Here is a 13723-nt window from a genome sequence, read left to right as displayed (position 1 = left end):
CAATTGTACTCATCTCACATGCTAATACAGTAATGCTCAAAATTCTCCAAGCCAGGCTTCAACAGTATGTGACCTGTGAACTTAAAGATGTTCAAACTGGTTTTAGAAAAGGGAGAGGAACCAGAGATCAAATTGGCAACATCCGTTGAATCATCAAAAAAGCAAGAGAGTTCCAGAAAAACATGTATTTCTGCTTTATTGACTATGCCAAAGCCTTTGACTGGTGGATCACAACAAACTGTGGAGAATTCTTCAAGAGATGGGAATACCAGACCACCTGACCTGTCTCTTGAGAAATCTGTATGCAGGTCAGGAAGCAACAGTTAGAACTGGACATGGAACAACAGACTGGTTCCAAATAGGAAAAGGAGTACGTCAAAGCTGTGTACTGTCACCCTGCTTATTTAACTTATATGCAGAGTACATCATGAGAAACACTGGGCTGGAGGAAGCACAAGCTTCCAGATTGCCAGGAGAAATATCAGTAACCTCAGATATGCAGATGACACCACCCTTATGGCAGAAAGTGAAGAAGAAGTAAAGAGCCTCTTGATGAAAGTGACAGAGGAGAGTGAAAAAGTTGGCTTAAAGCTCAACATTCAGAAAACGAAGATCATGGCATCTGGTCCCATCATTTCATGGCAAATAGATGGAGAAACAGTGGAAATAGTGTCAGATTTTATTTTTCTGGGCTCCAAAATCACTGCAGATGGTGATTGCAGCCATGAAGTTAAAAGACGCTTACTCCTTGGAAGGAAAGTTATGACCAACCTAGGTAGCACATTAAAAAGCAGAGACATTACTTGGTCAACAAAGGTCCGTCTAGTCAAAGCTATGGTTTTTCCAGTAGTCTTATATGGATGTGAGAGTTGGACTATAAAGAAAGCTGAGAGCCAAAGAATTGATGCTTTTGGACTATGGTGTTGCAGAAAACTCTTGAGAGTCCCTTGAACTGCAAGGAGATCCAACCAGTCCATCCTAAAGGAAATCAGTTCTGAATATTCATTGGAAGGACTGATGCTAAAGCTGAAACTCCAATACTTTAGCCACCTGATGTGAAGAACTGACTCATTTGAAAAGACCCTGATGCTGGGAAAGATTAAAGGTGGGAGGAAAAGGGGACGACAGAGGATGAGATGGTTGGATGGCATCACTGACTCAATGGACATGAGTTTGAGTATACTCCGGGAGTTGTTGATGGACAGGGAGGCCTGGAGTGCTGCAGTCCATGGGGTCGCAAAGAGTCAGACATGACTAAGTGACTGAAGTGAAGTGACAAAACAGAAATAGAGCTACAGATGTAGAAAACAAATGTATGATTATCAGCAGGTATGTGGAGGGAGGGATAAATTGGAAGATTGGGATTGACATATACACACTACTGTATATAAAATATGGGCTTCCTAGGTGGCTCAGTGATAAAGAATCTGCCTGCCAGTGCAAGAAAGGTAGAGGGACATGGGTTCGATTGCTTGGTCATGAAGATCCCCTGGAGGAAGAAATGGCAACCCAGACCAGTATTCTCACCTGAAAAATCCCATGGACAGAGGAGCCTGGCAGGCTATAGTCCATGAGTTCCAAAGAGCCAGACACAACTGAGTGATGGAGCACAGTTCCATCAGCTCAGTAGCTCAGTCATGCCCCACTCTTTGTGACCCCATGGGTGGTAGCACACCAGACTTTCCTGTCCATCACCAACTCCCGGAGGAGCCTACACAAACTCTTGTCCATCGTGTACATGATGCCATCCAACCATCTCATCCTCTGTCATCCCCTACTCCTCCCGTTTTCAATCTTTACTAGCATCAGGGGCTTTTCAAATGAGTTGGTTCTTCGCATCAGGTGGCTAAAGTATTGGAGTTTCATTTTCAGCATCAGTCCTTCCAAAGAACATTCAAGACTGATTTCCTTTAGGATGGACTGGTTGGATCTCCTTGCAGTCCAAGGGACTCTCAAGAGTCTTTTCCAACACCACAAGTTCAAAACATCAATTTGTTGGCGCTCAGCTTTCTTTATAGTCCAACTCTCACATCCATACATGACTGAACACACACAAATATAAAATAGATAACTAATAAGGATCTGCTGTATAGCACAGGGAACTCTACTCAGTACTCTGTAATGATCTGTATGGGAGAAGACTCTAGAAAAGAGTAGATATATGTAAGTATGACTGATTCACTTTGCTGTATACCTGAAACTGACCCAACATTGTGAGTCAACTATATCCAATAAAAAATAAAGTAAAACCAATAGAAAGAACTTGCAAGTGTTCTAGTAAATGATTCAGTAATGAATAAAATGTACGTTCTATGTATTTTATCCTCAGACAAAATCATCACCGTTCACAATTTGGTGTATGTCCTACTCTAAAGAAACAGAAACACATCCATATAAGTACAAACACACCCATATTTCCAAGAATGAGATGTGAAATACAAACTACTCTTTGATCTGCTTCTTGGATATTTTTTATGTCTGACCATTAATATGGACATCTGGCATCCTTTTTTAACTGATACATGCAATGAAACACTTTTCCTTACATAACTATGTCATAATATATTTAACAATCTTATAACAATCACTATTTAGGTTGCTTGATAGTAGCTATTGTAAACATGTGCATTAGACACCTTTTGATACAAAATTTATGACATTTGTCTAATAATTCCCAAAGACAGTTGTCTTAAATCTATTTACAGTATTTGAGTATGTGTATTTTTTATATTATTTATAAAATATATATTTTTATATTATTAATATTTCACCTTAGTTCTCTAGAAAGTTTGTTCCAATCTTTATTTCCTCAATTATGGGCCTTCCTCCATTTTACCAACAATGGATATAATCTTTTTTTTTTTTTAATATTCATTTATTGGGCTGTGTCAGGTCTTCTGTTGTGGCATGTTGGATCTTCAATCTTCCTTGCAGCCTACGGGATCTTAATTGCATCATGTGAGATCTAGTTCCCTGACCAGGGATCGAACCTGGGCCCCCTGCATTAGAAGCATGGAGTCTTAGCCACTGGACTACCAAGGAAGCCCCATAATCTTGTTTTTAATCATTATCAGTTTTTAAAGTGATAAGTAACATTTTTTTTTCTTTCTTTTCCTGTTATTGACTTAAACATCTTTTGATATTTCACTTGCACAATTTTTTCAATTTTTTTTTATTGTTTGTCCATTTTGTATGATTTAGCTCATCGTTTCTTAAAAGAGATCTCCCTCTATAGGTATATAGGTATAAGTAGATATATAAGCAGGTAGGTGAAGATAGATAAAAAATTGTCTTTCAGCTTCATTTATGTCTTTGCCTATTCAAAAAACCTATGTAGCCACCTGCCACTATTTTACATTAAATTTCCTGGTTTTGATGTTATGAAAAGTCTTTTTTTTAATTGAAAGAAAAAGCTCACATATCTTCCTTTAATTTTTATTTTCTGTTTTCTTTTTAATTTATTCTTTTGACTATTCCTTCCTTTTGAATGTATTTGTACTTGAAGGGGACAGACTTACTTTTGTCCCCCAAACAGTTGTCAGTACACTCCAAATCATTTATTAAACAATCAGTCATTTCCTCTTTGACTTTAAAATGTCACCTATGTTATATGATAAGGATCAGAATATGCCATCCCCAAATATGCCATTTTAGCATAAGACTTGTTTTAAGCTGAAAGCAATCAAAAAAACAGCAAACATGGAAAGGGGGCTCTGCCCTCCCCCTGCCTGCCTAAAGCAAGAAATAAATTCCTGTTTGTGAAGGTTTATCCCCTTTTTCTTCCTGTACCAGGAAGCAAAAGCAATCATTATCACTGGAGACAAAAGAAGGCATTGGGATGGGCCTGCACAAATAAATCTGACTAAAATAATCCTCTTTTTCCATTAGTTTACCCTGTATATTTACCTTCTCATAACTTACCACCCCTAGAAGCTCAAATCCCTTTTTGTTTGTCTCATCATGTCTCCCCAAATTTATTATCCTTTATTAAAATGATATAGAAACCCCTGGATTTAACTGCTTCTTTGAGTTTGCCTTCATTTCTTTACTAGAAAAGCCTTTGTGCATGTAATGGTTAAAATGCTAAAATCAAATAAAATGTAAATATCTATTCTCATATTAATATTTTGCCAGTTTATGCCCCTCCTGTGGTCAAAAGGCTATAATAGGCTTTCTGAGAAATATAAAGAATGAAGCATGATGTTTGCCCACAGGAGACAATCTAGTTAGGAAAAATTGTTTGGAAGTAGCTCCAATAAAAGTTTATCAAAAGTGTACTAATACAATTATGTAAAGTTTAAAAATAAAATAAAATAAAAAAAAGTGTACTAAACATCATTATAATACCATTTTATGACGCAAAGATCCAATCAGTATCTATATACCAGGTGCTGCACCAGATACTATTTGTAGAAGCTAACTACTTAATCAAGGGACTCAGATCTACAAAGTTAACTATACAAGTAAATAAGTAAGTGTTAGTCGCGCCTGACTGTTTGCAACCCCATAGACTACAGCCCACCAGGGTCCTCTGTTCATGAGATTTCCCAAGCAAGGATACTGGAGTAGATTGCCATTTCCTTCTCCAGGGGATCTTCCCAACCCAGGGATCGAACCCAGGTCTCCTGCACTGCAGGCAGATTCTTTACCGACTAAGCTACAAGGGAAGCCCATTAACTACACAAAGATGTGATCTATTCATCTACATGATAGTTAGAATGCTGTGTGTGTACTCCAAAAGAAAGTTGCAGATGGTAAGGAGGTCAGTCACGGGAATGGTTAAATTGTAGGACCAATATATGGACCTAGGAGAAGACAATATGTTACTAGGCAGAGCAAGAGAAGAGGATTCTGGGCCCATAAAGAAAGACATTAAGAAAATGCAATCTGAGAATTGCCTGGGGGTCCAGTGGTTAGGACTGCACTGTCTTTGCTGAGGGCCTGGGTTCAATCCTTGATTGGGCAACTAAGATCCTGCAAGCCCCATGGCACAGTCAGGAAAAAATAAATAAAATAAAAGCATGAGTATCGCTAACATGTAAAACATTGTGTTTGCTTTGAGGGAACCGAATAGTGGAAAGAAATAAACCCAGAAATGTACATTTAAGCCAGATCATGAAGTGCTGAATTTTTGAATAGGGTATAAAAAGCATCAATTTTTAAAACAACTTCAATATATATTAGATACTCTGAGTGCCCTTTACCTCATCATAGCAAAAGAGTTGAATTTATTTCTTCAAATTTGGAATTTACATTTGAGTTGGTGAGCCCTAAAATACCAAGTTCTTGACAAATGTTAAATTTACTTTAGGGGGCCATAGAAGCAGCTATCCTCCAAAACGCAGAAAGAGGCTTGTATGACAGCTGATGGGGAGAACTAACAACAAAATAAAATACTACGAACAAAGAAATAAATAGTGGTTTCAACTATAAGCCTTGAGGGCAAAGGTTCCAAATTGCAGGCATTGATTTGCAATCAACCTGCTTTTCATTGAGTTAATTTACTTAATAAAGACCATTTTTATTGAATGATGATTAGTAATTACCTTTTCAATACTCAGGAGTTTAGCCAGTTTATGGTGAAAATGATGATGATAGTAATATAATAGGAGCCCACATTTGAAGCTTTTTGATAGAGAATTTTTGTAGGATGAATTTTGTCCTGAAAGCTTTATATGCATTGTACTGTTTAGCTGTCAAAAAAATCCCCTGAGGTCGATACTGTTTTTACTCCATTGGCCCTTGAAGAAACTGAAGCTTAAAGAGACAGTGTATCTTTCCTAAAGTCATACACTTAGTTGAAAATCCAGGTCTCAAAATCTACTTGACTTTGGAAATGGACATTCTTAATGTTGCTTGCATTGTTGTTTTAAAGAGGGAATTCTAGCAATAAGTGAAAGCCAAAACAGGAATAGGCTAACTAGAAAGAGAGAAGCCAAGAGCCTGGTGCAATAGTCCAGGCAAAAAAACAAACAAAGTCTGGCATGGGGCTCTAACCCTGAGGATGAAGAAGTTGGAGCCATTTCCCAGATTAATGAACCAGACTTGGACACCCATTGGATGTAAAGGATAAGAAAGAGGCATGAGTTAAAGTGATTTGGGAATACAGCTTGAGTGACTAAGCAGGTTATAAAACTGTCTTCCAGTATAGTGCATGCAGGTCAATGAGCAGGTTTTAGTGCGACACTCAGAGGAGTGATCAGAACGGAAGTTACACATTTTGGAATCAGTTTCACTTCAATAATAGCTCATACCATGGGGGTAGATGACTTTAACCACCAAGGTGAGAATCTGTAGTAAGATGAGATAAGAACACAGGCTAGAATATTGAAAAAAATCCAAGGTATACCAGGGGTCAACACAGATGCTGTGAGAGTTTAAGGATGGCTGAATTTCATTCTGACTAAGGGCGTTAGGAATGTCTTCTTGGAGGAGGTGGGATTCACGGTGGAATTTAAAGGTGCAGGTGGAGAGAGTAGTGGAAGATGGAAATTCCAGGCTGAGAAAACAGTTTGAATAATAGTTGATGAATGGCATTTCAGAAACTTGGGAGCGTATATGGGAAGGGTAAAGTTGGGTTGGGCAGTCGTTGGTAGAGCTGGAGAGAGGATGGGGTCAGTTTGTAGAGGATATGAATTGGTATGGAAGAATTTTAGGCAGGAGGGTTTTGTGGTTAGTTCTGAGTTTCAGGAAGAAAGCTTTTTGAAGACTCTCCATGGGAAATACGAGGCTCTGACCTTTTCCAGGCCAGATCTCCAAATGACCGCTGTGTTAGGGAACCAGAGAAAAGTGTCTTAGGCATTTTTAAGCACAAAAGGATGTGAATGAATGTATTTCTTTATAATAAACCCTAGGAAATCTTTAACTCAGACCCCTATCTGACCCATGAACTAAAGAAAGAAACTCATTAATCATCTAATTATGAAATATCTGGCTTTTAACTTGAATGAATTTACCAATGAGTTATGACAGCATTTCAGTAGAAAAATATCTTTCATCATCACTGTAACATAAAGAATGGAATCTTAAATTATATATTATTTACAGTGTTGAAAATTGGAAATTGTTCAAAAGTCTGCCACTCTGAAGAATAAATTACTTGTGACTCTATAATTATTTTATACTTCAGATACAATGTATTTTTCCTTATAAGTAGACACATTAAATTTAAAGAAATTTTTCTGATTCAGGGAGTTACATAGCTTTCTTCATTTTCATATCTTAGTGATTTATAAAGAATATTTTAATGCTAAGTTTTATTTTGGAAAAAGGAGAAAAAATGCCCTAAGAATTGTTGTTATTCCTAGAAATTGTTCTGTTTATTCAAGGCTATTAAGTTTTCTTAAAGCAGTTTAAAAAGGTTCTTCTATTATGTTCTGCTTCTCATTTCATATATCGCACATATTTTTTTTAGAAATGCTAATACTGAAATGCTTTTGATTGTGGATTTCCAGGGGAATACAGGAATAGTATTCCTGAAAAAAGCACACACACACACAAATGAATGAAGAGAACCGGGAATGATTCCAATGACATTTTAAATAAGAATGTTCAAAAGCCTCTCCATTGTGCTTTGCTATTTGTAGGAAGAGTTAGAAGTTTTGCTAGCTCATGTCCACAGCTGTTTAGAAAAGTTTTCACAGGAGATGGGAAGGAAATGTACCTTTATCCTGAGGGAAGGGGAATAGGGATTCTGCTGGGCTGACTTTAACCTTAAACACCAGAGATGAAAGTGGAAACTTTCTCTTATGAGAGAGTTAACAGCAGTGTACTGGACTTAACAAACTCTCCCTGGAAGGCTTGCTGCTAAATCTATGTTCAGCAATATTTGTACCTGATTTATGCTCTGGATCAGAAGGTCAAGGGAGGTTTAAATTCATTTATCTTAGCCCAAGGACTTGAGGGAGAATAGAATCCCTCTTCACCTCCCTAAGGAAGCCACTTTGCTAGTAGTAGTAGTATTTTCTTTCTTCTTTTCTTTGTTTTTTTTTTTTTTTTTTTTTTTTTAATTTTATTTTATTTTTAAACTTTACATAACTGTATTAGATTTGCCAAATATCAAAATGAATCCGCCACAGGTATACATGTGTTCCACATCCTGAACCCGTATCCACTCTTTCACTGTGCTATTACGATTTGAATGAGTTTTCCTAGTATTTTTTCAATTTCTGGGGAGAACTGAAATAAAAGGAGATTCTATGATTGAAGTGGCTTCCCTGGTGGCTCCAACAGTAATGAATCTGCCTGTAATACTGGAGACCGGGCCCTATTCCTGGGTCAGGAAGATCCCCTAGAGAAGGGAATGGGTATCCATTTCATGGACAGAGGAGCCTGGTAGGCTACAATCCATGGGGTCCCAGAGCCAGGCACCATTGAGTAGCTGACACTTTCACTTTCACTTTCTCAAGGGTGAACATCACCTCCTCAGTGGATGTGAATTTGAGCAAACTTCAGGAGACAATGAAGGACAGGGGAGCCTGGCATGCTGCAGTCTGTCCATGAAGTCTCTAAGAGTCAGACATGACTTAATGGCCGAACAATAAAGGGTGAGTTTTCCCTGGACACAGACCTGGCTCGTGAGGGTTTATACCAACCAACTTGATCTTTTTAAAAAAATAATTTTATGTATTTATTTTTGGCTGTGCTGGGTCGTCGGTTCTCTGAGGGCTTTCTCTAGCTGCAGCGCACAGTCTTCTCATTGTGGCGGCTTGTCTTATTTCGGCGCCTGGGCTAGGGCTTGTGGGCTTTAGTCGTTGTGGTGCTCAGACTTAGTTGCTCGGAAGCATGTGGGATTTTCTGGGACCACGGATCAAACCCTTGCCTCCTGCATTGGCACGTGAATTCTTATCTACTGCACCACCAAATAAGTCCTCAACTTGACTTTTAACATTCATGACATTTCATAGCAGAACAATAGTAAGATATAAATAATCAGAAAGGCAGTTTTCCTAGACTGTGTTTTGAGATATATTCATGTGTTTCTTAAAAAAAAAGAAAAAAAAAATGACTTCTGGGCTCAACCATATCTGAGAAATGAAGAATTAAATAAAATTATAGGTTACTTTAGGAAGTCTCAAAACTAATGTATTTTGCAGAGCTCCAAGAAAAGATGAACTTGCGGCATTACTCACAGTTACACAGACACTGTACCAAGAAAGTATGTTGAAACAAAGTTTGGGAAATGGTGTAGTGACATTATGAATGAGTGAATGAATATCTAACACATCAACATCATTCTCTTTTAAAAAATACACACACACACACACATAAACACATTTCATCCTCACAAAAATTATACATATTAGGTGCTATTATTATCCCCATTTTATAGGTGGGAAACCTAAGACACTTTCCCAAAGTCCCATAGATAACAAAGAAGGCTTCCTTCAAGTCACTTTCTAAATTTTTCCCTCAGTGGTAACCAAACATATTTGTTCATGAACCCATCAGTAACAATTTACAGTGAACTACTATGTCATAACTTATATAAGCACCACTAAGTCTATTATAAAATATAGCAAAATAAAAATTAAAAAGGATATGATAAAAATGGAATAACAAATGCTTTAAAGTAATCCTTTATTTTATTACTGAATACAAAAATTAATTTGCTCTTACTACAAATAATAAAACCACTATTATTGAATATACTTAATTTTAAAATTAATGTTTTCTGATAAACTGACTTGAAAATCTGATTCCAGATTAGGTTCAGTTAATATTGATAATTGGTTTGGTTGTTGGGAAAGACATGTCACAAAGTGTTATTATATAAAATAAACACTTGAGGTGTGTCGTATTGCTAATACTAATGAATATGCCTGTGTTTTACATACTCTTATTTTTTTTTAACTTCCTTTCAAACTATCACTCTTTTTTTCTTGTATCTTAACTAATGGGAAACTAAGACTTGAAGTAGAAATATCAAGCAGTCATTTTTTTACTGCTTATTTGTGCTTGTACTATTTGAATTACATTTTTAAACATTTGACTTTGAGTGTTAGGTTAAGGTAAACTAGAAAATATAATGGGCAAATGCAGTTAGCCACATGGCTGTCAAATGTCAGTATGTGCTGAAAGCACGGTGCTAGTGAAAGCCTTGTCGACCCCTCTACTCCCCTCAGCCTCCTGCTCCCCACACCTGGGATGAACGTCTGACACTTGGATGAGAACTTTGAAGTCATAGTATGTATCCCTAAATTAAAAATTAAGAAAGGTTAACTTTTATTATTCTTATTCCTTTTAATATTAATGGATTAGTTAGGCTGCACCTGGTCTTCGTTTCCGCACACAGGATCTTCGGTCTTCCTGGTGTCATGTGGGATCTTTAGGCACGGCGTGCAGACTCTCAGCTGCAGCCTGTAGGATCTAGTTCCCCGACCAGGGGTTGAATCTGAGCCCCCTGAGTCTTAGCGGAGTCTTAGCCATTGGACTGCCAGGAAGTCCTACTTTTGTTACTTTTAAAGTAAAAAATAGGTATACTCTTTCTAACTTCCAGTAGTTCATTGTGTTCACCTCTGGGGAACCCCCAGCCCACTTTGGAGACGACTCCTCTAGACTGTTCAACTTAAAAGACTAATCTGGTCAGAAATATTGGTTTCAATGAAAGCCAAAAACAAAAAAACTTCTTACTGAACTTACTGAAGTTCCAAGAGGTAACAATTTTGTTACCTCTTGGAAATGAACACTTTTTTTTAGTAGTAAAGTAGTATTTTATTCAAAATAAATTTATTCTCTAAGCAGATGCTATTCCCTTGAGTAAATGTCTTTTAAATTGACAATCAGTCTACCTTTATCTCTCTCTCTTTTTTTTTTTTTTTTTTTTTTGTGGCATATATAAATCCAGGACTCTATAGGATATCCTTTTCTTCTGTGTTGAAAATTTAGTTTACTGTGTTCCTGGATAACATGGAAGGTTGAGAGTGTACTTTGGAGATGGTTGTTGTTATTGTTTAGTTGCTAAGTCAGGTCCAACTCTTTGTGACCCCATGGACTGCAGCATATCAGGCTCCTCTGTCTTCTACTATCTCGTAGAATTTGCTCAAATCCATGTCCATTGAGTCAGTGGTGTTATCTAACCATCTCATCCTCTGCCACTCCCTTCTTCTCTTCTTCTTCTCTTGCCTTTTCCTAACGTCAGGTTCTTTTCCAATGAGTCAGCTCTTTGCAACGGGTGGCCAAAGTATTGGGGCTTCAGTTTCAGCAACAGTCCTTACAGGGTTGATTTCCCTTAGGATAGACTGATTGCAAATGGTGAAATCTCTCAGTTGTGTCCGGCTCTTTGCAATGCTATGGACTGTAGCCTGCCAGGCTCCTCCATCCATGGGATTTTCCAGGCAAGAATACCGAAATGGGTTGCTATTTTTTTTTCCAGGGGATCTACCCAATCCAGGGATCAAATTCAGGTCTCCCACACTGTGGGCAAACTCTTTACCCTCTGAGCCACAAGGGAATCCCTGATTGGAGATGGTAGAGTTAGAGGTAGAGGTTAAAGACATCAGAGGAAAGTTGCATCTTGGTGACTAGATAGGAAAAAGTTGCAGGAACTTAGCTATTGCTGGATTAGGCTTTTCTTTTTGCAAAAAGTAGAACCCATTATTTCTGTAAAAGATTTCAGTTACCATTTAGTAACTTTTCTCATCAGATCCAGTGCCATGTTGCAATGTAGAGTGAGCAGGGCAGTAGCATTTACTCAACTTGGTCTGGAGCTCTCAGGGAGGCAGCTGCAGGAAACTGGAAGCCACTAGGTTCCCCCAGTGGCTCAGACAGTAAAGAATCTCCTGCAACTCGAGAGACCTGGGTTCGATCCCTGGGTTGGGAAGATCCCCTGGAGAAGGGAATGGCTAACCACTCCAGTATTCTTGCCTGGAGAATTCCATGGTCAGGGGAGACTTATGGATTATAGTCCATGGGGCTGCAAAGAGTTGGACATGACTGAATGACTAACACACACACACACACACACACACACACACACACACACACACACATATCCAGGGCTAAGCCTAGCACCTCTTACATAGATGATGTTCAATAAGTATTTGAGGAATAAATGATTAAATGAATTTATAAAACAAAGATATACTGCTGGTGTCTAAGAAAGAAAAGGTATGAACAAGTAGCCATTTTGGGAAATTCGGTTAATCATATTATGTGAAATGAATTAGAAGAAGAGAAATCAAACTCTTAAAGGTGAGAGAGACAGAGAGAAGCAAATCTGGGATGATAAAAGCAATATAATGACTTTGGATGGAGCACATTCTAGAAAGTTATCTAGTTACTCCCTTTGCCCATGTTATTTCCATAGGCTGCTCTAATCATAGCAGGAACAAAGTCTGTGGGAGGGTGTAGAGAAACAGTGAAAGCTGGTGTATGAATGGTAGCTTCATTTTAGGTTGGCTGTGGCATGAATACATGCCCACCGGTGGTTAGAACCCTGTGATGCTATTGCTCTGCATGCATTGCAGGTCTGATTGTACTAGATCTCTGGCATCATCTTGATAGTCCAAGCAAGGTCCTGTCTCCTGGTGTAGGAGGACATGCTACCAGAAGGCAGAATGTGTTCTCTAATGACTAAACAGTGTAATTACATCACAGAAAGGGAAGGACTTCCATTATTCGATTTTGCAGAGACTATTGGGGAACATTAGAGTTGCTTGAACTTGGCGAGTATTTACCACCTGATTGATTTTGCCTCAGGTAATGCTGGTATCCTAGCATCTCAAACCACTGCTGACTCCCAGGTATTGAGCAGTTCTGGGAAATTGCTGCTAACCCTGAGAGAAAAAGTACATTTCCTTAAAAGGGATATTGACTCTCATTGCAATCCTTCTTCAAGAGCCAGATGAGAGGGGCTCTATAGCAGACACAGAATGAAAAGATACCTATTCAGCCAGTGTGTCTTAATTATGAATATAAAGCTAAAGGTGGCACTAGTGGTAAAGAACCTGCCTGTCAATGCAGGAGATGTAAGAGGCTGGGGTTTGATCCCTGGGTAGGGAAGATGCCCTGGAGAAGGAAATGGAAACCCACTTCAGTATTCTTGCCTGGAGAATCCCAAGGACAGAGAAGCCTGGCAGGCCCCAGTTCATAGGGTCACAAAGAGTTGGACAGGACTGAAGCCACTTGGCATGCACACATGCAGAGATAAGACACCAAAACCATGGCATCAGGAGAGATTAGACCGTCACATGAGAGATTGATATGAGATTGACAGATGTAAAGAGAATTGGCGATAAGAAGGAACTAATATTGATACTTGTGAACCACCCTCCATGAGCCAGCTGCTGTGCTTGAAAGCACAAACCTTATCTTATCATGAATTCTTATAAAATTTGAGAGATAAGTAGTACTTTTCAATAAGGCTGAAGAAACTCAGAGGGGTTAAGACACTCACCTAAAGCCACACGGTTTCTTCTGGCAGCAGTGAAGTGAAGTGAAAGCGGCTCAGTTGTGTCCGAATCTTTGCGACCCCTGTACAGTCCATGGAATTCTCCAGGCCAGAATACTGGAGTGGGAAGCCTTTCACTTCTCCAGGGGATCTTCCCAACCCAGGGATCGAACCCAAGTCTCCCACATTGAGGGTGGATTCTTTACCAGCTGAGCCATAAGGGAAACTTTCTGGCAGAGCAGGGACCAAATGAGGATATTGCTGACTTCAAGTCTCAGTCTTTCAACTCTCATGTTCATTCTCTACAATGAATCAGTAGAACAAATAAATAAA

The sequence above is a fragment of the Bubalus bubalis genome, chromosome 13 (assembly GCF_019923935.1).
Source record: "Bubalus bubalis isolate 160015118507 breed Murrah chromosome 13, NDDB_SH_1, whole genome shotgun sequence".
NCBI lineage: Eukaryota > Metazoa > Chordata > Mammalia > Artiodactyla > Bovidae > Bubalus > Bubalus bubalis.
The sequence above is the reverse complement of the archived record's forward strand: the minus strand, read 5'-3'. Positions refer to the sequence as shown.